The 24,293-nt window shown below is 42.2% G+C and overlaps 1 protein-coding gene across 1 annotated transcript in view; it reads right to left on the minus strand.

Moving 5' to 3' along the window:
• Positions 1–8,072, minus strand: part of jcad (junctional cadherin 5 associated) — a 29,728-nt gene extending 21,656 nt beyond the window's left edge. Inside the window, exon 1 of the mRNA XM_014474523.2 lies at positions 7,955–8,072. The gene's annotated coding sequence lies outside the window, so the exon portion shown is untranslated. The remainder of the gene's footprint in view (positions 1–7,954) is intronic.
• Positions 8,073–24,293: the final 16,221 nt, after the last annotated feature.

Raw genomic sequence — 24,293 nt, forward strand, 5'->3', positions numbered from 1 at the left:
GTATATGAAAAAACTCTCAACTCAGACAATCAGTCAACAGGAAAACTGTTGGCTGATTTAAGATAAATCTTTTTTTTTTTTTGTAAATAATCCAGAACTTCTCAAGTGGCACAGATTTAGCTTAAAACATTTTTGGTTCAAGTTCTGACAAAAAAAAAAAAAATCTATTAAGCACCTTTTTCTGTCCAGTTATTACTCATTTAGTCCAAAAAATAACCAACAGATCAGCCCTATGCTGTATTGATGTTCGGTAAAACAGATAGGGCCGAGCTTTTCACATGTTGATGTTAGCAGCATTTTTATCGGCAGATGCATTCTTTGCCACACTACAAGAATTCAATGTTATTGCGTATTAGGAATTTTTTTTTTTTTAGTGAACTGTTTTCTCACTTTCTTTTCTAAAAAGGACATACTTTAAAATATTTATAATATTGCGTAAAATAAGCTTAAGTGGTTCAATGATACATCTGCAATTTTTTGTTAGAATAATCAGTAAAATAATAATAGTTACTATTATTATTATTTAAAAAGTCATTGATTGCAACTGAGGGTGTCACGGTACAACTTTTTCACTTCCGATACGATACAGATATTGCAATTTTGAGCACTGGCCAATATCGATGTTGACCCGATGCAATATCAATGCAAATCATACATACGTTTGTCACTTATTTTGTACTGTGGAATGTCACAAAAGGCTTGGTCTAGCGATATTCAAAGAGAGAACAATAGTCAACAACAGATCATTTTTTTGTCATGACAAGCGTTTTGATTTATCGTTGACACACTAATTTTCAAATAATGCTTCAAACCTCCCAAAACTGTCTATCCTGTTAGTTTTGCTATTTCTTGAAAAAAAAAAAACAACAACTACGTGCTTAAACACTGTTGCCTGGAACCAAAAGAAAAGACAACTAGCCCTCGTTCTAAAATAACCTCAGAGAGCCGCGCCTCTTCAGCACATTGTTCCTGGTCTCCTTGGATCTCTAAGCGACCCGAATGGGTGTGCACTTGGCAGGACTCTTGTGCTGCATCTGCTCAGAGTGTACAGGCGTTTCTGAGGCATGACAAGCCCATCGCACTCTGCGAGCAGCGCCGCTTGGAAGACTGTTTATCTACGTGACATCACTGTGTCCAGCGGATGGGCCGCCTCGCTTCCTGAGGAAGCGCGTCTGTTTTCAACTGGAGGGTTGTCGCAAGTGTTTCCAATCAGGGACTTGTTTGTCCCGAGGGGAAGAGGTCGGAGGCATGTTTTTTTTTTCTGTTTTCTGAAGAATAAAGCGCCTGAAGTGGTTCGAGTCATATTTTACTAAGAGTGACCCTGCATTTTTTTCCCCCTCTATAGGTACGGCAGTGACTCAGCAGCAAAACGTGTGGTTTACCCAAAGATTCATGTGCCCTCTGGACACTTGCCATCCATCAAGAGAGTCCTATTGATCTCGGCAGACATTACAGTTTGGCACAGATACAGCATGACCTACTGAAGCAATGAAAATTTACCATCACATCAATCCAAGAAAAGTTAAATATAAAGCAGAGCTCACCACCACGTTGCAACCCCATGTGCTTTCTCAATAAGGCACGCCCTCCTAGACAGAGCAGCACTAACGGCACCATGAGCTAATGAATAAAGGTTTAGCCAAAAAAATAAATAAAAAGACACACCCACTGGCATAATTTTGCTAAACATACTCCGTGGCACCAGTTGTTTTGCTTTCATGAACGGCAGACAATAGTGTGTGGCCCGCTGAGATATTCCCTCTGCATCGTTTCGGGCCAAAACTTATTACAGTCAGACTCTACTGGCACAGAAATCAAAGGCAAGATGGGTTAGAGAAGAAAAAAAGGGGGGTTGGAGTCGGGGTGTGTTTTAGTGAGGCGGTGGGTGGGGTAGATTTATCCCACCGTATTCCAAAAGATCACAAGTCTGCAAGATTCATTTTAGGCTTTGGAGAAGCAGCCCAGTCTTGGATTTGTCTTCCAGGCTCAAGGCAGAGTAAAAAACAGAAGGATACTGATGATGTGACGAGAATTGTGTCAGTGGAATTCTCTTCCATTGTGCAACGAGGCTTAGCTCGGTCCAGCTCTTACGCAGCGATTTGACGTCAAGAGATTTTCTCCGTCTGTGTGCATCCTAAAGGGGTGTGAAAGGCATACTGCATCTTAAAAGTGTGCAGCTCATGGTGTGAAATACATTTTTTCTTACCCTTACTGTGAAATCTAGCTTGCATAAAAATAACTGAGAAAAACCAAACAAATATAAGGGAAACATGACAGAACAATAAAGCTGCCATAATCTAGCTCAATTAGTACACCCTTAATCTAACTCTTTGTTCATGCACTTCTTCAGGTGATTTGAGCATTAGATTTTCTTTAGCACAAAATTATCAGCATACATAGTCACTAATAAGGTTCTCCAAATCAAATAGATTTTGAGGACATCTCTTGTCCACAGCTAACCATGTAGACTTGCTGTAAGATTTAGTTCTGGACTCGACTACAACATTCCAAAAACTTTAAACATTCTCTTACATTATATTTTTTTTATTTGGTTGTATGATTCAACTCAAACTGGTTCTAAAGAATCCTTCTTCATCTTTGGCTTTCTGGTAGACACCTGAAGGTTTTGTATCTAAAGTGACTGATATTCGGAGCTGCTCGTAATTTTATTGACCTATAAAAATATTAAAGGATGGGGAATTATGCATTTTCCAGTCACATAGTGCCATTTTATACTATAATCAAGTAGTGTGAATATTACATTCATTTGTTATGAAAATACTATTAAAAGAAAGTCAAAAGAAATTTCATTTGCATCTGATGCCTTAAAATTGGCTTCTGTCTCTTTAAGAACCTTCCGACACTGCTGCTTTTAGCACGCCATCACAATAACGCTTCTTCATGCCATCCAATGATGTTTTCAACCGTTTTTCGGAGAGTGGTAGTTTGCATGAGCTCAGCAGACGTGCAGTTCCTCTAGGTGTTGGCTGATTGCTGCTGCTAGTTTAGAGGAGCTGTGTGAGAGATGCCTGACAAAGGGGTGCTGTGTGGGGCAGGAGTTTGGCTGTGAACTGAAGTTCCAAATAGGCAGTGCATTGTAGGAACAAGTGCTAAGGCACCACGTAATGGCTGCCACGGAAGATTCGAGAATTCCTCCAACATACATGAATGAGTGAAAGTGATACTCTGAGCATGTGTTTGATTCTGTACCCACCGTTCACCCCCATGATTTACAGTGGGCATGGAATGTCTAATGAAGCCCAGTGGTATTTTGGTCCAGAAATTTCAAAATGCCAAATGACCTGTACTTGCATCGCGTTCTATGTAGTCCAAGGGACTCTACAGCCCTTTACCCTACAATCATTCACACACTGATCACATAGTAAGCTATGTCGGAGCCACAGCTTCCCTGGGACTGATTGATAGAGGTGAAGCTGTCAATGCCATTTAATTGACACCACGGATCCCTCTGACTACCTTCTTTGCTTGCTGATGATGAAGTGTCTTGCCCAATGACACAACAGCAAAGTGACTGAGATGGACTGTTCAAATTGGTGACCCAAAAGTTAAAGGAAGAAGCCCTACTTCCTGGTGTAAGTCTGATTTCATCTGACCATAGCACAATTGGCCAAAAGGTTTTGGGAGGTTTAAGGCAGACCTGGGTCTTTTCTTTGAAAGAAAGGCCTGTTTTGGACTCCAAAGAGCAAAAGATTGCCGTCACCTGTAGAACACAACCAGCGCTTGGCTCGTGCAGTTTTGAAGTCTTGGATGCTTCCCGTGGCTTATATGCTGTGGAATTGTTTTGTGTTCTTCTCCTGACTGAGACATTTGTACAATGAGATCATTTCAATGCTTTGTAAGCTCTCTGGAAAGAAATGGCTGAGGGATATCTTTCACAGGAAAACTGGTAAAAGTTCTAAAATGACTTAGGGTTAAATAAGAAAAACGTTTTTTTTTTTCCAGCATAAACTTTTTGAGAGCTGCTTTAACTCTTAAGTATAGATTATTAAGCATGCTAATCTCCACCACCACACATGGCCCGTAGGCTCCACCTGCCCTGAACTACTCCGAGCCCTGCGCCTGCTCCAGAGCCTGCCAAATGGGCTTCATGGTAATTAGTGTCTGTCAAGGTCTGGGGCTCTGCTAGAGATGACAGTGGCATGGTTTATCAGCCAGAAACAGTATGATCAAAGGGGCAGCACGCTCTGCCTTTCTGCTAATCAGATGTGGACTCGGCATGCCTCCTGCTCAGCACCACGAACGGGAAGGCAGCAAACAATCCGGCAAAAATATGTCCTCCCCAACACAGAATTGCACTCATGCCTCATCAGCAGCAACTTTCACAAATCGGGAGTCGACATGCTGCAAAAACAAGCATGTTTCACCTGAGGAAACGAGAAAAAAAGGCCACATGAGCGCATAATAACAAACAGGCTGGACCATGTCGTGGAACACTGTTCCAACGTTGGAGGACGAGCAGGAATCAGAAACAAACACCGCCTTGGTCCCCCCCCCCTTCAACCAGCAGCCGGGATCCAACAGAATTTACGCCGAGCTGTAATTTTATACCACTGATTCTGCCTCCTCCCACAGTCAAACGTCAGGAGCTTTCACACGTTTCTGGCTGGCTTCATCCGCCAGAAGCCCGGCTGCGTCACCTCTGCTCTGACATCACCATGCGACATCAGGCAAGACCTCGGAGGGGGGATTCCAGTAGCCGGGAAAAACATTGCATGACTTTCAAAGGCTACGGCAACCCGGTGGCAGACATGCTTGTTCTACCGATGTGACACTACGGATTGGAAAAGAAAGGACAAAGCTGTTTGCCGCTGTAGAAACCATGCACACGTATCATTAAAGAACTTATCTGGCTACTAGGAGCATTAGTGGAAACTGAACCCATGCCATTCATTTCATAGTCATGGAGGGCCCCTCCACTTTTTGCTGACCAGGCCTTTTCCTCTCACTGCTGGAAGGAATTAATGAGCTTCTTCCCCTCCTAATACGCTCCCCATCCCAGCAGGCTCCACGCCCTTCTTCCTCAGGGCAACTCGCAGGGTCTCTTGTTCCCACAAGATCCCAGGTTTAAGAGGTGTGCAAAACATCCCTCCAGCAGCACCTCTGTACAAGCCCGTACTTCAATCACAATTTAATATTCAAGATGCCAACCCAGGAGTGCTGACGTGGGCTACATTTCTGTAACGGTTTAGCTGTTTCACTCCCCACTTTCTACAGCTCACTATGGAGATCAGAAAATAATGTCTGTGCTGACATTTCCTAACAGCTTTTGATGTTGGCTCTCTGAGCTGTGAAAAGTCCCAGTGAGCAGGAACGGATCACTTCTGGCCGATGTTAAGAGTCATACTGTAAAAACAGAACCAAAAAGCCTCCTGTAAGTATCGGCTCTTTTGTGAAAGCACATGTACGAGTGATCAAGTGAGAGAATGTGAGGAATGTTCCCAGTTACAGAAGCAGTACTGGAATAACCAAATAATAGAACAGACTAAAATGGATGTAATGGAACAGACTAAAATTATGAAAATCTGTCCTCTAGAGGTCCCCAAGGTTCCTGCACACCTTCCATTTGAAAATGTCACTTTTCCAGATTTAAATTGACAAGACGCCGCAATCACTTTTAGGTCCACTTAGAAAGTGTATACTAAAAACAAAACAAAAAGAAGGTTTGTTAAAACCTTCAGTTGATCAGGCATTCATTGTGAAACCACAGACTAAGGATAGATGGATGGATAGATGGGTAAACAGTTATAAACAATTAAATGGCCAGATAGATGAATGAAAGGGTGGACAGACGGATGGATGAAATAATCAGTTTGATGATAGATGGACAGATGGATGGATAAACAGACAACTGGATGATGGAAGGACTGATGGATGAATGGATGGTTGGATGGAGAGATGGATATAAACAGTTTGATGGGTGGACAGATGAACGGATGGTTGTATGAATGAGCTGACACTTGAACGGATGGATAGACGGATTGATAGATAAATCGCTGAATAGCTATACAGATATAAGGAAACATACAGATGGCTGAACGGATAGATTGATGGATATATGAACTGATGGAGAGATGCAGATGGATGAATGGATGAATGTATAGAAGGAGAAGCAGAAAGGTCACATTGACAGACACACATATGGATAGATATGACACTTCCAAGAATTTATGTGTTTTCTCTAAAAATTAACGCCTGTTATCAACTGTTCTTCTGACCTTCAGAGGTGCTTGAGCGTATAAAGGTGAGTTTTCAGTAACAACCTTAGAAACTGAAGATGCTTTACCTAAAACTCAAGACCTAATGTTGTAGATATAGATAGAAGCTAACATTATACTCATTGACAATACAAGGATCAAAGTCTAAAAATAAAGATACTTTTCCACGCTCCCATTTTTCTTCTTCTACCCTCATCCCCATCTGAAAAATATCCGAATCACATTCCAAGTTTTAATTGACTTCTTCCACGCCTGGCTCCTGAATTACTGAGCCATTGTAAACACAGACACAGAAGGAAGATCAGAGCCAAGTGTTTTAGGTCATCCACCCTTGAGTGATATTTAAATCAGCAGCTAAATTCAGGGCCGAATTCCGGAGAACCAATCACATCTTTTAGCCGTTTCTCCACACCAGACAGCAGGGCGGCTGCTTTAACTCGCCCCGCGTGCAAGCGAATGCGTGTGGAGGAAGGAGAGGAGAGGTCAAGCATCATTATCACGCAAACATGCTGCAGGTGTGACAAAGTGACAACATGCAAACATCAAAGCAGCCTAAACTTGGCACACCGTTTGCCAGAGGCGGCTATTCAGCAGCTCATTTCCATCGCCATTTGGTCGCTCCCCCGCATCCGGCCAGAACCGCACGCGCAGCCGGGGCCGAAGGGGATGGTCGCCGCGTCATTAAGGGAATGATTGATGGGTTCCGGAGAGATGCTAACCTCGCGCTCTGGTTCCGTGGCAGGTCGGTGTCTGACTGCGGGCCACCCCGAACAAGCGCGCTGTGAGCAGATGTGGAGAGAAGGCGAAAGTCCCTCTGAATATCCGTCTGAATAAGGTTTCACCGAGTAAACGACATCCCGATCAGATCGACCAAAGTCATGAGTGCATCAGCGTATCGGAGAGGGTCCCTGGTTGAATTCGGCGTGTTGGTGCTCCAGCACACATGCAGTGTTTTGATGACAGCGGTGGTTTTTTTAGAACTCTGCCTCCATCACAGAAACAGTGAGAGCAGGATACAAGGCAGAGCTGTTCCACAAGTTAAAGCTGGATGTCACTAACTGTAGTTTGGAGTAATTAAACATTAAGCTCAATGAAGTAGCGTTTTAATTCCACTCTCCAATCAGTGTTCAGTTTGATTTTGGTCTTTAAGCGTGAGCAGGGGGGAAATAAAACCGCGTAATTTTTGGAGAAATTAAGTGTTTCTCCGACATATTCGGGCTAAGGCTAGCCCGGTTAGCTCCATCGGCAATCTTTAACCTTCAGCTGATGGGAGCGCGTCCGCAAACAGCAGCTGCAAGTTTCAGCTGAGAGAGAAACGGAGAGAGAGAGAGGAAGAGACGGGAGGGGGAACAGACCGCCATCCTCTCCAGCTGGCGTCGCCTCCTGACGCCGCGTCTGTCCGGGGTTAGAGACGGTTTCATTCTCCGGAGGATCAGGAAAGGACAGCGAGTAAGGGCACGCGCTCAGTCCGAGACAGCTGGCTTTAACTTGTGGAAAAAACCTCTGGAAGGTTGTTGAAAGCAGAGCGACTATCTGCTTCCACACAGCAGCGGCAGCAGCAGCAGCAGCAGCTTCCCTCTTCAGTCGCTGCATGTGTCGTGACACGAGGACAAAAAAAAAAAACAACAACAACATAACACACAAACACGCGCGCGTGCAAACCCCCTACAAATAAATGTCAGGATATAGAGCGTGGCTCGACTTGGAGCCACTTTTACCTGTGAAATGCGTCGCTGCGTCGCCGCCTAGTCCCCAGCTTTCAACCCAGCCGCTGGTCTGGACGGACTGAGCTGAGCTGGGATCTGCTGAGGGAACAGCCCCTCTTTACTACAGCACAGCTCTGTGGAAACATCCCTCTTCTCTAAACCGGTAGGCAGCTGGATTCTGCCCAGCAATAAGGTCACTTTACTTCCCGCACTTCAGGACAAAACCTTAAACGTATTTCAACGCACGCACGCGCAGCGCGGAAAATCAAATCTTGCACACTTTGCATGCCTGACATGACATTGATTGATGTTGGCCCTTACTGAGGTCGGAATTGCTTGATATGAAAAAAATAATAATAATAAAAAAGTCACCTTCACTGAATGTTTATCATCAGGGCCGATCCAAGATTGTGTGAGACCTGGGAGAATTTTACTAGAGGCCACCTTTAGTTAATGGTGCGGCATTTTCTGAAGTCAGGATTAGAAAGGTAAAAATCAAAAGGCAGGTTGTAACATGCTAAATGAGAAGGTTTTTGGCATGTTGGTACTTGAAAACATGAATTTAGAGACTTTTAAAATGTTTTAATATGTTATTAAAAATCCTTAGTAGGCTCCTAAATTTCAACTTCTGTCATAGCAACAAGCCAAATGTAAAAAAAACCAAATCTGATATTCTGTTGCCAGTTTTGGTTGTGTTGTGGCACCACAAGAGTATTAATGGGCCCCCATCTGACCCACTCTTGCAAAATTTTCTGGAAGCCCGACCAACATCCAGTTGCATTTTGTAAGTATTCTGATTAACTAACTAAGAAACCTCAAGTCATTGTATGATAAGCAATTCCTTTGTCACATCTTTAACAATTTAATGTTTAGTTTAGTTGTCTCTTGGACACTTGACATTGATTGGGCCAGAGTTCTGAAGGAACATCCTACTTGGCGAACCATGCGCCTTTGTGGTGCAGAATATGCGCAGACCAAAATTACATGACTTATTGCTGTCATAGGAAACATTCCATCATGTGGAAGGTTCATTTAATCAAATTATGCTGAGTTTTGAAACCCTAATTTATGCTTATGGTTGATAATTTTTCTTTTGACAAGTAGCTATATGTTTGTCTCCTTACAGATTTCTTCTATTGTTTTTTTGTCACACTTAAATGTTTCACATAATCAAACAAATTTCATTATTAAAGTCAGGGTGATTACAAAAAAAAACCCCTCTCCAAATAATAATTTCTTTTATTAGGGAAAATCTTATTTAAACCAATCGTTTTCCCCTTCTTTTGATTTCTGCAATCTTGTAGAATAGATAACTTAAATTGGACGTGTCTGACAATTTAAGCTGTCGTGACACACTTGTCGTGTCTGACAACTTGAAGCACTCTAAGTACACCTTAGAGTGAAAAACATTCGAAAAACAAGTTAGAAACAAAGTCACTAACATCTATTAGTCTGGAAACGGTTGCAAAGATAGTTGGAAAGTTTTGGGACTCCAGCAAACTGCAATAAGAACCATTATCCACAACAGGACTGTTCACGCTGCAGATTAAAACTCACCTTGGATAATGATTGCGGAGGAAGCTGGTACCACTGAGCGAGCCGTCAGTCTATCTGCCAATCATTCATGGATAATGCAGTTTTTCTACAGCTGCCTGGAAGGGAAATATTTAGTACTTTAACATAAAGTTAGCCAATTTCAGTGGGGCCCTCAATGTGAAACTACAAACAGTTGTTTGTACAGACTAATTTATTATAGTCTGTGGTGGAGAAGAACAACTAATATGACGTCTCAAGCTTACACGCATGAAACTGATTTGTTGTAAAGGTAAATTTGATCACTAACTCCTCATTTAGAACAAACTAGCAAAATAAACTAACACCCCCCCCATAAAAGACAGCTGCTGTTTGTTTAATTTTCACTCCTAATTAGCTAATGCTAATTAGCTAATTGCTTAATTGTTTAAGCACTTTAGCAATGTAGCTAAATAGTTAAAACACTCCATAGTTACAGGAGTGCTTAAACTAGCATAGTTTAGGCACCGTTTGAGCATAGGAGTGCTTAAACAATTGTTTGTTAAAAAGCTAACAATTAGCTTACTTAGCATTAGCTTAATTTATGAGAAAAAAAAAGCAACAATCTGGTGTTTTGAATTTTTCAGTGGGGTTTCTCATTTTTTCAATTTTCAAAACTCATCACTACTGATCGTCAGCTATTGTTTTACTAATTTAAAAGAATCCTGAGTTCTAACATTACCTTGTGGCCTTCTCATAATAAGCAACAAGTGTTCGCGTGCTCCACTGTTATTACAAAAAGTTATTTGCAACAGTTAATCAAGCCTGTCTTATTTGTTGGTTCTCCGCGCAACTTTGCCAAAACCTACTTCACGCCCATCTGGCTCCGAGCTCTTCAGAGCTGGAGACCCAGAGGACCTGTAACCCCCCCTATAATATTGACACAGGTGCTCCATATCACTGAATTCCTCCAAATGTAGGAGGGTGGGCTTCAGTTGTCCCCGGCTGACCGCTGGGGTTTGCTTTGACCTCCCGTTTGGACTGATCGCAGCTGTTACTGGGCTTGTCCTTAACAATAAGAGTTGTGTTTACATAAACGGTGGTTCGCTTTGAATTGCCTGCTACTTGATTATGTTGCTTCCTGTAAAGCGAGCCATTGTTGCAGTTGTTGGCTTTTACAGGTCCTGCAATAGAGGAAGAAAAACATCCATAATTACCTCATAGAAGCAAAGAGCAACACGTTGGTAATTTCTTAAAATAGAAGCTCTAATTGCTTTATTAGCGCCGTTTTGGAAAGGGGTTTTTATTGGAGTCAGTCACAGGGGTACGTCTCTCTGCGCTTGTTCGTACAGTAGAAGCCTTTCCTGCTACGCCGCCCGGCGCCCGACACCCCAACACCACAAGCCATGTCTGTTTTCTATTGTGCCACACATATGCAGCTCATGTGCTGCGCAGAGAGAAACGTGGTGCAGAGAGACGCTGATGTCATCTCTCTTTTAGCCAGCTGTGGCTTTTGAGGCTGAGCATTTCTGGGCTCCGGGAGCAACTTTGCCCACAGCAGGCTGTTGCCTCTCCCCAGGTTCCTGGAACCCCCGGTCTAACATCTTGACTCCATGGAGGTGGGAGGAGGGGCTTAAATAGATATCACCCTACTCCTCCAGTCATCCAGCAGCACCTTAAAGGAATTTATGGATTTATGTAGCTGCGTTTACATTACTGATGTGCGCAAATCTTTGTAGATATTCTGCTAATGTTGAAAATACTTGTATTTCCATTGAATACGAAATAAAATAAAAATCACAAGCGGCTTATTGTTCACATGATAAGCCATTAAAAATCATGGTGGTGATGGATGTAAACAGAGATATATTCATAATTCATGCAATGCGTTAGTGTTCTTCATCTATCAGCCATGTGAGGAGACGTTGCCGTGTTATTGACCAAATATTATTCAAGCGTTGGAGCGACAAGCCCCACCTAGTTGCACCTACTTATGCTGCGTTTTGTGGAAATTGCAGTCTGTGATTTTACAGAAGGGTTATGGATCCAACGCGTTCAAAAAACACGCAACTTTTTATGAACTATGCGATGATATGAGAGCTCTGGTGGAACCAGCTACACATTGTCTGTAAAAAGCAAAACCAAACCATCATCCTCGTACTACTTCCTGTCGTCATCTGCTTTGTCATTTTCGCCAGTAGTAACATCCGACTGTTTCCTTTGCAGTTTTGCGAAATGTACCCATTTCAATAAGACCGAAGGACCACCTCATTCTAGTGCCAAAACTTTTTATTTAGAAAAAAGTATTTTTTTTGTTTTTTCAAAATTGCCATGTTTTCATTAAGCAAATTTATTTTTGAGATGTCAAATTGTGCAATTATATGGTCAATAGATACACAGCTACTGTTGCAGTAAGAAAACTTAGCAAAATTAGCATTGCGTCCTTTCCCAGGAATCATCTCAAGTCCTCGAGGGTTTACAACTTTAGATTTTTGTCTGCTCCAACAAACTTGAATCAGTTCATCAGATCCTTAGACTCTGAAGAACTTGACCACATGCTGAAGCCATTTGATCCAAAGGTGTTGGACTCTGGACACCCTCGAGAAGGTGCAGGGCGTCGGCCTAGGAGCACTGCGGTTTGACACCCAACACCAATCTCTTTTACAGCAGAGATGGAAAGGCCGAGCTTATTGAGGAATAGCTTTATGGCCAACTGCGTCTGTCGTGGGTTTACAAATCAGAGGTTTTCAGACTTCTTCTCTTTGGGCATAACCGACCTCTAAATCAAAGAAAGCATTTCACGGAGCCGAGGCTGGAGAGCTGCTGCTGCTGCTTCACAGTCGACTGCAAATCACAGCGAGGCACGCTGCGCCGCCGAGTCCTGTCTGCTTTTTATTGTCCATGTTGTGCAAGGGAGACGCTAGTGCAAACATATTCACATTCTTAGAAATTCATTACAGTTTATCTCATTACATCCACAAGCTTCAATATATTTGATTCTGTTTGTATGTGATAGACCAACTCAAACTAGTGCAAATTGTGAAGTGGAAGGAAAAGAATAGCTGGTTTTCCTGGAGTTGTGCAAATGAAAGTCTCTCAAGGTTGGTATGTATTTGTAACTCACCTAACGTGCAAATGTCTTCATGTGTACATTAACATAAACAGCATAAGACCAGCTGCTCTGGGAAGGTCTCCACGGTTTGTTGGAGAACAATGTTGAGCAAACAGAGCACCAAGGAACACATCAAACAGGTCAGAGAGAAACTTGTGGAGGAGTTTGAAGTAGGGTTGGGCCATAGAACAACATGTCAAGTTTTGAATTTCTCCCAGTTTAAATCATCATGTCAAAACGAGAAGAGCATGGTAAAACTTTACACCTGAATGAAAGGCGTTACAGACGTATCAGTAGGTGATGGTCCAGGGCTCAAAGCCTGCATTGCAGATATGCTGGATTTACAAAATATTTATTACAGCATTTTGACCCCAGTTGGATCTTTGTCAGACATTGACAAACATTTCTCTACCGTTAAAACCGGAAACATACAAACACATGGTTTATGTGACTGACGGGGCAAGGAGATCATTAGGCAAAGATGAAGATAAGAGACCCATGGTAATATTGGAGGAGCTGCAGAGTTATAGTTCACCAATCTGATGGTTGAATAATCCAAATAACAGATTAAAAACCAATAAATATATTTATTTTGAGCTCATATGTCTATTTATTCAGTGATTTAGCTGCAAAAAGGGTTTCTAAATAGAAAATGTTGCTTATTTTGTTCATATAGGTTTTGATTAAAAAACTAACTTGATTAAAAATCGTCTCCTACCACACGTTAAAAGCATGTTCATGATTTAGAATGGCACAGTCAAAGTCCAGACGCCAATTTAATTGACAATATGTGCTGACCCTGATTATCAAACATTATGACTGAAGAAAGGGTCAAAATGTCCATTCCTCCATGTGCTACGACCTGCAACTATAATGTTGACTGAATATAAATGCATGCCACACTTTTCAAGTTTTTGTTAGTTTGTCAGTATTATGTACAGTCAACTTTTTTTGAGCTTCACATTATGTTACAATGATTTTCCCTCATCAAAAACATGCCCTAGAGTGTTGCCTTCATTCTTCCATGCATGTGTGAGAAATCATTTCATCTCCATGGCAACCATTTAGGTGTGCAAAACATCTGGGTAGACCTAGTACCGCCTTCAAGATGCTGCTCCTCTTTGGATCCTTCCAAACTACCATCTCATTCCCTGCAACTCCCTCACTCAGCTCCTTCAGACTAGCCAGCAGCAATTAGCAAACACCCAGAGGAACTGTGCATCTGCTGAGCTCATTATAGGAGCTACTCCTCAGTGAAAAGCTGGTGAAAACGTCAAAGGGTTAATAGAGGAGCCATGTTGTGATGACTTTCTGAAGGTGGAGTTTTAAAATTAGCAGGAGTTTCTAAAGAGAAAAAGGCCCAATTTCAAGGTGTTAAATTACAAAGTCAGATTTCTTTTAAGTAATATTTGATTTATATCACATTTTTATAACAACTTAAGGTAACACAGTTTCTTGATTGTGCTATGAAATGACCCTCTGTGCCTGGAAAACACATAATACTGTCCCTTTAAATCCCACTGATATACTCTTGCAGTACATACTGTGGATTTTTGTACGTAGAACTTCTGACGCTATCGAATTTAGTTGAGAAGCATCGCATGTCATGCCCATAATTTCAGTCTGAATGTCCCTGTTATTATCTCCAATCAGTGAGCGGGGGTCACTGTGTTAGTCAGCTGCGCTCATATCCAAGACAGCATGTGGAGCAAGGCTTGCTACAGTGGCTTTAAATAGCTCTGCAGGTAATGAGCTTTAGAAAGCTGTAACAGTAGCAGTCCCAAAGTCAGGAGTCCAGCCACCTTTAAAAAGCTCAACGCAAGCCAGACTGATTACTGTCATGGGGGTTACCATGCCACCTGGCAAACACCGACGCTCTCTGTGATCAGCTTAATTTACGACCAGAGCTGCCGTTTGTCTCTCCATTTGTTCTGAGTCCTGTCAAATACTTGATCACCGGCGGCACCAAAATAGCTCTGCTGGGCAGCAGAAAGCAGCAGGGCAAGCACAACTTTCTTTTTAACCTCATCCTGATGGTTCTCTATCAAAGCGAAGGCCAAACAATGAGTTCCCGCCGCTGCAGGCCTGCGCAGAATTTATAAGCCGGACATTTTTTCATGCAGAAAGAATGCGCTAAACTTGGCCGAGCCATAATAACTGCGCGTTTGTGAGGGCCTCTTGGACCAAAATTGTCCATTTCCCATCAGAATCCGTCAGCAGACCTATAATTAGGATTATTTTAGGAACGTCGGCATACGGAGCGGTCACTCCGCCTGCTGAATGGATCTGGCACAACCACAGGAGCTGACCTGTGAACCCAAACAATTGTGCCACAAACACAAAACTGATTCCGTGTTACATTCCTAAATCCGTCCACTGCCAAACAGGATGAATCATGAGCACAAAAAAAAAAAACGTTTGCAAAGTTTTGGGCTGTGGCTGTTGATTATGAGCATGTGTTCCACGTTTGCGTCCCTGTTACACTGTTGCCCTTTGTCTGCTGGGAGAACGTCTAAATCCAACCGCGCCAGTGACCCGTCATAAGATGCGACTTTGTGTTGGGAGGAATGGCAACAAGTGAGCTCACTGCGTTTGCAACCCCTAAGCCGGTTATCTAATCTATTCAGCGTCTTCCTCCAGAGAGCTTTTATTTTTTCTGGGCTGCCAGCCCAAAGTCCGCAACTGTTCAGCTACTAGCTAAAACTGTGGAACGCTGTTCGGGGACAAAACAGTGATATCCGAGCAGGAGCAACCACGGATACACACAGAAACCGAACCTGGAGGCCTCTACCTGCTGAACACGGCGGCCAGCAAAGCGAATCCCCCAAACAGCTGGGCTCTGACGGGGTCAAGTGCCTACCGTAACTCAGGCCAGATGTGAGGAGGACCTCGCCGTATGAGGTCTGAACCCTGGTACCGCACCGCCCAGAGAGGGTTCTGCTGAGCAGATCTGAGGAGGCTTGTGTGCATAATGTGTGCCTCGGTTCGGCGGTGGGTTCTGGTTATTGTTGTAAGGTTGGAGATCAGCAGGCGAGAGGGCACTCTGGCCACTTTCAACACATGAGGATCATGTAAAGCCCCCCTCACCTCTGAACCACCGGTGTGAACAGCTGGATGGTGTTGATGCAGAGATTCGCTTTGATCCACCTGGATCCGGATCCGGGCAGACATCTGTGCCCGTACGGTGCAGGAGAGCCGCTCTGGGAGAAGGCCAAGCTGTTCGCCGAACCTGTTTTTATTACCTTCAAGTGGATGTGAAGTACTCTCCCACCAGGACTGGCTTAACCTGCTGATAGGCCCACAGAACAATAAGTTAGCAAAGGGGCCGCCTCCTGATCTCACTGGCTGCCATTGGCCACAAGTGTTATTAAATAATCTTTAAGGATTCTGGGTTTTATCCTGTAGAAATGTCTTCAGATGTGGGAACAAGTAGCTTCCAGTGTACTGTACTGCATGATACATTACAGTCCTAAAGCGCTTTATGAAAGACAGATTAGGGCTATCAAAATCAAGTTATTTGTTATGGCGAAGGAAGAAAATAACAACAGAAAGAAAATAACAACAGATTGACTCACAATCATCTCAATTTCAGGAAGTGCAGTATCGCAGTTGCAAAGGACCACTTGGACTCAGTTATTAAATGTACATCATATTTCAAGTGTTGACATTCATGCCCTGTCCATCAATCATATTATTTGGCGTTTTGGATTCACCCCAACGGCCCTGGATACACACACCTTTAAAAGGTTTTACATGTCATTACACGATGTACAAACAGGTTGGCTGGACGGCCTTGGCTACTCATGGACTCTGTCATTGGCATACTTTTATTTGTAAGGCCGTACTAGGATTTATTCTTCATATTTGTTAGAAATATTGTCTTTGTTGTCAGAACTTGTTTTTGCTTTTGGTGCTGAGAAGGTCCCAGCTGAACTTTTAAAGAAATCACTTCAGCTTTCTGCTCCATCTTCTTGGAACCAGTTTTTGATCTCAATGGGATGCTCCTGGTGAAATAAAAGTAAAGTAAACAACAATAACAACAACAACAAAAGTCCATCTCATATATGTTGGTATGTATGGTTGAGATGCTAAAGTTCATGGGAATCAGTGGGGATGATTTGGTCATTTCTATTAACCATAACCACTGCCTATCTTTACCAGTCTACACGTCAATAACTTCAGCGAATAAAGTGACAAGTCACAGAAAAAGGGTCCAAAATCTTGGACACTTTAATTAGGATGATATAACTGAAGTTCAAAAACTGTATATTTTAATTGTATTTTTTTTAATATAGTTTTTTTTTAATAGTTGGGGTTCAGGTAAATAACACATAATTACCTTGTCATATTTTTCAAATTTCCTGTCAACTTTAAACATTTTTTAACTCAAAAACATGGCAGGCCGCTGCCCTAGCATCCCTACCACCAAACTTATCAATTTTTCCAGTGGGAACCCTGGACTCAAATGCATACAGTGGTTATTGTCAATTAAGCTAAATATCTTGCCATTTCTAATTGCTGTGAAGCGTCCTGACACTTGACTTTTTCTAGCAGAGCAGTTGTCAGTTATTGCTGGGAAAAAGTGGGATGTGGAGTTTCAGCTGCAGTGAAGTCGTGTCTGTTTTTTGTGCCTGGAATGTATTGCATGACGGATACAATGTTAGATTGCGTTGCCAGTATCGGTTCGCTTCCTGTTGACGAAAATGTGTGTTTTGTGAAACACTTCCGTCCATCAGCTCTCAGTCGACAAGGACATTAAAGCGCCGTGGGGGCTGGAAAAAAAAGGCCGCAGAGCACTGGGAAGGAGTCTACATCAGTAAAATCCTTGTAGTTAATTGCTTCTTTCAGTGGATCTCAGATATTTAGCCAAGGACTGCAAAACAGTGAGCCATCTGGCTGTGGACCTCATCAGCTTTTCTCCCTTGCTTTTGCTAAGATTTCATTTAATCTGCTTTAATCTGCTTGTTTAAAACTGGTCGCAATAATTGGTGGAAGTGGAGCCAATAGAGTAATAATAATAATACAACAAATCCGCTCCTCCGTCAGGCTAGCCGGAGATCTTCTTAAGGAGGCTGTGAGGTCAGAGGACACTCTTGGTTTAAACTTCTCATTATTATGTCACCATCAACACAATCCAGAACTCCTGGACTCCTCACCAACTCGGAGTCTTTGCTCTGAGGATCTGACACATCGGATGAGCCTTTGCTACACTCAGTGAACTGATAAAGCAAAGGGTAATCGCCCGCTGTTTTCTCCGGCCTCCTATACGTTGGGGGAAGAGATGCTTGGCGAACGCGGGGCCGAAGACCCCGAGGGCGAGATGTGTGACCTCTGTTTGCTCGTGAGTCACGCTGATAAGTGCTTTCATGCAGAGATTGTGGCTAATTTAGTATGTCCACACTGAGACTCCTCATACCAGAAGTGACATTGTGACATTTCACCAGGGGTTGGTCGTTGGTCGTCCAGCTGAGCGAATGAAACTGGCCTCATCTTAGTACAAAAAAAAAGGGAAAAGGATCACGAGGGTGAAAAAGTGACATGCGTTCTTTTTTTCTTCATATTTTTCTTGTTTTATGTTTGGGGCATTTGAATTAGTAGTAAAAACAGTGCTGTTAAAGCTGCAGCATGTACCTTTTATAAAACAACAACAAAAAAAAGGGTTTTGACATATTTGTTAAAACTGTCACCATGTCGTAACAGTTTATGAGACAAATAATTTGTGAAAAATCAGTTTCCTAATCCCTGAACTACTATTGCCATTTGAAGAAATGCTCCGCTTTAGACCAAAAACAACCAATCAGAGCGAGGAGGAGGGTCTTAGCGCTGTCAAACAAACTCATGTACTCGCTGCTAAATACGACAATGCCAGAAAAACAACTCAACATCACAGGAAAACCATTTATCTGTAGTCATCGGTGGCTATGCTAACTAGCCTGAGCATTCACAGGCTATGATAACTGTAGCATAGCAGAGAGAAAGGGGGGGTGGAAGACAGTTGGCAGGGTGATTGACAGCACTAAGACCTTCCTCTTGACTCTGATTGGTTGTTACTAGTTAGCACTGGGAGAAGGCAGAGTAGTTAAATTTTTTTCACAGATTATCTGTCTTATGCCAAACTCTCAGGACATGGTGACAGTTTTAACAAATATGAAAAAACATACATACTGCAGCTTTAATAATGGCCTTTTTCACCACATACATACAGTCATATTTCATTAAATTAGCAAATGTGATGCAGTGAGGCTCATTTCATGTGATAAAGTCTTATTTAATTAATGGCTGTTGCATTTTGCCAATTGAAAATCAAAACACCCAGCAATTCCTAACTTGGGATTCAGTTCACTGCACATATTAGGATGACGGATTCGGTCGAGGCTGGTGACTCCAAAAACTCCCTCATTGAGAAAATGCTTGGACAGTCTTGGCAGAAAATGCAATGAAATTGTGTGTGTTTTTCCACCCCAGTGTCTTGTTTGTCCTTTCAGTATTGGTAGACTGTTAAATGGCGAAACACACAGTCCCAGAAACTCAAACACGTGGTCAGGGTAATATAGCCTGTCTCCTTTTACCCATGGGACCAGTCTGGAGCGCAAACAGCTCCAGACAGGCAGAGTAGAGAGGAAAGGAGGATTGTAACAAGCCTGAGGAAAAATATAGTCCTATTGTTTAGACAGATCAGGGTTTCCAGTCAGCAGGAAGTTTTATACATTTGCAGTAACGTGTAATTACACCACAGCAAGCCTAATTAGCAGGGTGATTATGTAGAGAAAGTGCATTATTTCGGGGCCACGTTGTGGAGGTCGCGAGGGTAACAAGCAGAGAGCTGCAGAGGAGAGTTTCTTCATTTAGGAAAACGCGCATGTGTTTAATGATGAATCAGATCCAGCCAAACATACAATTATGTAACTATATCAGGGAAACTGAATTGTAAGAAACAGTCATTTAAATGCAAGTTTGTAAGTGGTCCGCAAACCATAAAAAACAATTCCAAGATTGTGGATGATTAACCAGCAGAGTGTTTTTGTAAGATGATTTTTTAAATTATTTAAATATTGTAATTGAGTGTTAAGGCCTGCGGTGTGAACCTAGCCTTAGACACAATCACTTGAATGAATGTTGCATGACACATATTCCTTTCAGTCTTTTTGACATCTCTGCATGTTTTCTGAAAGGCGAGGTGGGTTGAAGTCAACCTTCTTTTCTCTTCCGTTAGCCACCAAGAAAGCAACAGCCCTGTGACTGATGAGCATGTTGGGCAAACTGATGTTAACACATCAGGAGCCACATCTCTACATGTGACAAAGCCACTAATCAAGACAACACTTCTCAACTTCAATCGCATGTAGAACGTCTTTTGATTAAACCTCAGTTATGTGAGAGTTTATTTTCCTCCTTTCCTGATCAGTAAGAAAGCCGTGGTTTATTTAACCAAGAGGCGAGAATTGGAGGACAATGAAATGTTTGTGTATTTCCTACCAAAACCAGCGGAACAATTCAAAATGGCCGAAAGGTGACGATGGTGTGTTTGTCAAACAAAAAAAAACGGCAAACACGAGGGTATCCGAGGCGTTTTCACAGATGGTTTAGACATCCAAAAGTTAGGATTCACTCTCCTGTGTATTCTTTACAGTCTCCATTATCGCTCAGAGAAACTACACAAGAGCACAAGCACACATAATGACATCCATCCTTCCCTGAGGAGGCATTAGGGATATGATTTGCTCCGGAGGGGCCAACAGGCATGAAAGATGAATGAGAGACAGGGCTTGATGGAGAGTGCATGCACGCAGGTACACGCACGCATACACACAAGCACACACTCGTTCACTTACAGAAACACAAGATGAGCAGAGATGGTTGAGATTCCTCAGCAGGTGCTCTCCCTTCTTGACATGTTTGTTCTTTCCCCCAGCCTGAGTGCTTACAGAGCCGGGGAAAAAAGTATTTTGCGGATTACAGATTTCTTCTGGGTTTCTTTCTAAGCTTTACACAAATCAACAGACTTTGAAATCAGGCAAAGATACCAAGTTGTAGTTTTCAAGTAATTGTTTCATTTCTTAAGGGACAAACAGCCAAAAAAAGAACAAAAAACTAGTTTGTTAGAGAATTAACTTTGGCTCACTTTTCTTTGCAGAGTCCCTTCATTTCAGACACTTTTGAGACTTTTCAGACATGATTGGTATGGTAAAGATTATGCCAAAGCATTTCAAGCAGCTTCATGTTCAGACTTTGACTGGGCCACTCTAGTCATACATTTGCTTGTTGCCTTCTTAGCTTTTGAGAGGTGGACTTGATCATAGTCGTGTTGCACGAAAACGTGTGTGAATTTCAGATCAATAACCTGACAACATTCTCCCTCGGGGTTTTCTGGTAGATAGCAGAATTTATGGTTTTGTCAATTGCGACCAATCGTTCAGGTCCTGAAGCAGCAAAACAGCCTCGGGTCATCCCACCACCACGACCTCCACTGGACAGCAAATACAGGAAAACTGTATTGGTTTAACGGTAGATGTGCACCTTTCACCTTTGTCTCTTCAGTTTGCAGAACATTTTCCTTAAAAGTCTCAGGGATCCTGAAGACGATTCTGCCAACTGTTTGTCGGGTCTTTGTTTTCTTATTTGGGGGATGATTATGGCCTTAAATTCTCAAGTGTGTCTTTGCTTGTACAATTAATATGTTTACTGTAAAAAAGTAGCTTTATCACAAAGGACGTCTTGGGTAAACATCTATTTCAAGACATGGAAAATTGGAAATTTTTTCCATGCTATAAGTAAAATAATCTGTTTTTAATTGACTTAAAACAAGCCTCTATATCTTGCCGAAAAGTAACTTGTAAGTTAGTTTTGTCTTATTTCAGGTGTATTAAGATATTTTCATGAGAAACTATGAAAAAATTCTTAATGAGGTTTTGTATTTTTGCAGAGTATCTGAACTACGCTCTCAAATGTTCCATAATCGCCCCATCCTGCCCATCCAAGGAGCAATTCAAACCAACTTTCATTTCAACATTAGCAGCAGAATCAGACCTGGCAGCATGGAAAGCACTTCCCATAATGCAACACAAGGCCCATTCCTCCTAAAGTCTACCTTTCATGTTTGTCTTCCTCTAAGGAGATAGAGAGGAAACGACCACAAAGCATGGAAGAGAACGACAAGTGCCAGGAAAAAAAAAACTCCCCACCAAAAGCGAGAGATTTCTGAGCACATATCTCTCTGAAGTAAGAGAAATATATCGTGATGTATTCCGGAAGAGCTCCAAAGAACCCTGGGGAGGTAAAAATGAATGGAAGAAGCTGAGTGGAGAGGACTAAAAAGCATTTGTTGGGTTTTAGAATGTGTTCCTGAGAGGAATTTAACCTCTGTGTGCCGTCGATGCAGCACAGCACCGGAGCATTAAATATTAAGCAAAAGGTTAAGTTTGTAACCTAGCCCATTCCTGAATCATTGTTGGCTCTCTAACCCAGGGGTAGGAGAGGCTATGGTCTGAGTCAGACTGTACCATCTCTCCGTCTGCCTGCTAGCGCCTAGCAGGGTTTGTCGGTGCAGATGGGACGACACAGCGGGGAGCTCCGCCGCTGTTTCTGGATGCTCCATTTTGGTTTTGGTTTATGCGCCGAGCCCAACCCGGTTTAGTCTGTTTTCAAGTCTGCGGTCCTTCCGCAACGGCGCTCAACACATTCGCAGCGACTCGCCCGTTAGCGTCGTCAGCCGTTGTCCGGGTCAGCGAGGGTCCGTGGCCATGGACAGGAGGCAGCCTGCAGGGTCAGACACGGCGCAACACCGCTGAATCATCCATCCAGCCATTACTCAGAGAGACACGACCAAGGCTGTGGAATACAGATCAAAGTGTTAGAACAATGCAGCATGTCTGCTCTTAACCCCAGTAGTAATCCCTTCAGTACTCTACCACTAAAGTGTTCACACATCTTGAACTTTTGCACATTTGATCACTTGGCAACCATGAACTTGGATGAGCCTAGCTCAACACCAAGTACTCTGTTTGGGGCATGTATGTCACACTTTTCAGATTTTTACATATGTTTATATATAAAACATTGACGTCTACAATTATCTGCTATTTGTGTTGGCCTCTCACATAAAATTCCAATAAAATATATGACAGTATGTTAAGTATGTATGAATATGAATATTCCTGCAAGGAAATGCATGCTTTTGCAAACTGGTAGACGTACCGTTTGTAGAGAATAATAATACACTTACTCAACTCTAGAACATTTCTGCTGCTTACCTGAAATTACTCCGATGTATCAAACACCAGCTGTTATGTCAGAGGTTATTATTCTACAAAATTAAAGCAATAATTACCTCAAGTCCAAGTCATAATTCACTTGACCGCTGCAAATGCAAATGAATTTTGTTGCTTGATGAGGAAACGCTGCTCTTTAGTATGGAAATTTATGCAGTAGGTGATTATTATGCAATCAGATCATCTGCCCAGTAGGGACAGCATCGAGTGGTTAGGCCTATTGTAACTCACACAACAAGCACAAAATGTTTCCACTCTTTATTCGTTGAGTTTAACCCTGTGATTGAAGCCAGATGTTCTGCCTTCATCCCGGAGCTACACATGTAATAGATACGATCTGATCTTCATACATCTACAGAACACATACTAGCTTTTGTGCCTCGAAGTCAACATGCCGAGTCGTCCATTCCTGGGAAGATTGGGAACTCTCTTTAACATTTTTTTTTTCTGATCATGAATAATTTTGGTCATTGTAGAACAATAGACTCCCTATTGTTTAGAAGAAGCTTTATAACCCTTAACAGAATGAGTGGCAACAGCAGTTGCTTTTCTTCGATCTTCTGGCTGATGCGTTTCCTGCCTCGGATTGTTTGGACTGTCGGTCACTTTCCTGACGGCCAGTCTGTGACTCTCTGGCAGTTGACTGCTGTCTGTCTTCATAAACATTTTAACAGCTGGTGATTTAAATGAACATACCAAGGTGACATCAATAAAAAAATATCTGGAGGTTACTCACACTTTGGTCGTCTCAGGAGACATTTAAAAAAAAAAAAAAAACCCACACACATAAAATGAATTTAAAAGTCATGCTAACATCCCAGCAAGTAATAATTACAAAAGGATTGCTGGTGTGGTAAAGATTAATGTTTCATATCTGATACATCTAGGTAATATAAAGTAAATTAATATCTAATGGCGGAAGTACAATGTGGAATAGTTTGTTTACAGGTAGAAAATGAAAGTAGGAAGAGTCAAAATGGGTGTGTGAGAACTGACCTGATTACAGGTTTGGAATTAAATATTATAAAATGAACTTTTATGTTATTTGTTTGTTAAAGATTACTTATCCTGCTTTAGGTTATGGTATTGGCTTCTTCTAATTCCTTACTTTTAAAATGATCAATTTCCTGATCTTTTTGTCATAAGGTCACACAGTTATACTGCACCATATAAAATTGACCACACAGTTCATTTTACTGCGAGTTTTTAGCTCATATTTCCAACAGCTGAGGTCTCCTAATCATGTCTTTACTTCTTTTACTGCTGATGTAGCAGCTGTGGATGCAGTGGGACTCAGGGTTGGGGTAAACGGGTGTTGAGTCAAGCCAATGATGATTCTAACAGGCTCCTCACTAACAAACCAAAACTAAATCCTGACTGTTAAGGAAACTACTTGGTATTCATACTGTTTATTGTAGAGCTAAATGTGTCTGCATTTAACTTGGCCTTGGCTGATTTG

Source organism: Xiphophorus maculatus, chromosome 21 (genome assembly GCF_002775205.1).
Source record: "Xiphophorus maculatus strain JP 163 A chromosome 21, X_maculatus-5.0-male, whole genome shotgun sequence".
Taxonomy (NCBI): Eukaryota; Metazoa; Chordata; class Actinopteri; order Cyprinodontiformes; family Poeciliidae; genus Xiphophorus; species Xiphophorus maculatus.